Genomic DNA, 544 nt, shown 5'->3' with positions numbered 1-544 from the left:
CCGCTTTCTTTGCCGTTCACTGTTCTCCGTTTTTACTGATATGCTGCTCATTAGCGCCGTGAAAGGAGTGGGATTAGCGAGGCGATGGATGAGGTGGAGGGAGGGGGAGGGGGAGGAAGTGGAGGGAGGGGAGGGGGTGGATGAAGCGGAGGGAGGGGAGGGTGGATGAGGTGGAGGGAGGGGGAGGGGGAGGAAGTGGAGGGAGGGGAGGGGGTGGATGAGGTGGAGGGAGGGGAGGGTTGAATGGGGTGGAGGAGGGAGCGGGAGGGTGGACGAGGTGTGGTGGAGAGGGAAGAGGGTGGAAGGGGTTGGGTGGAGGCGGGGGAGTGGATGGAGCGGGGATGGAGGGAGGGGAGGGGTCGATGAAGTGGATGGAGGGTAAGGGGTGGGGGAGGGAAGGGAGGAGAGAGGGTGGAGGGAAGGGAAAGAGGGAATGAGGTGGAGGAAGAGGCTGTTAGGGGGTTGGAGGGAGCAGAAAGGATCCATGAGGTGGATAGAGGAAAGGAAGTGGACAAAGTGGAGGAAGAGGAAGAGGAACGAAGTG

Source organism: Penaeus monodon, chromosome 28 (assembly GCF_015228065.2).
Source record: "Penaeus monodon isolate SGIC_2016 chromosome 28, NSTDA_Pmon_1, whole genome shotgun sequence".
Taxonomy (NCBI): domain Eukaryota; kingdom Metazoa; phylum Arthropoda; class Malacostraca; order Decapoda; family Penaeidae; genus Penaeus; species Penaeus monodon.
Note: the sequence above shows the minus strand (reverse complement) of the source record.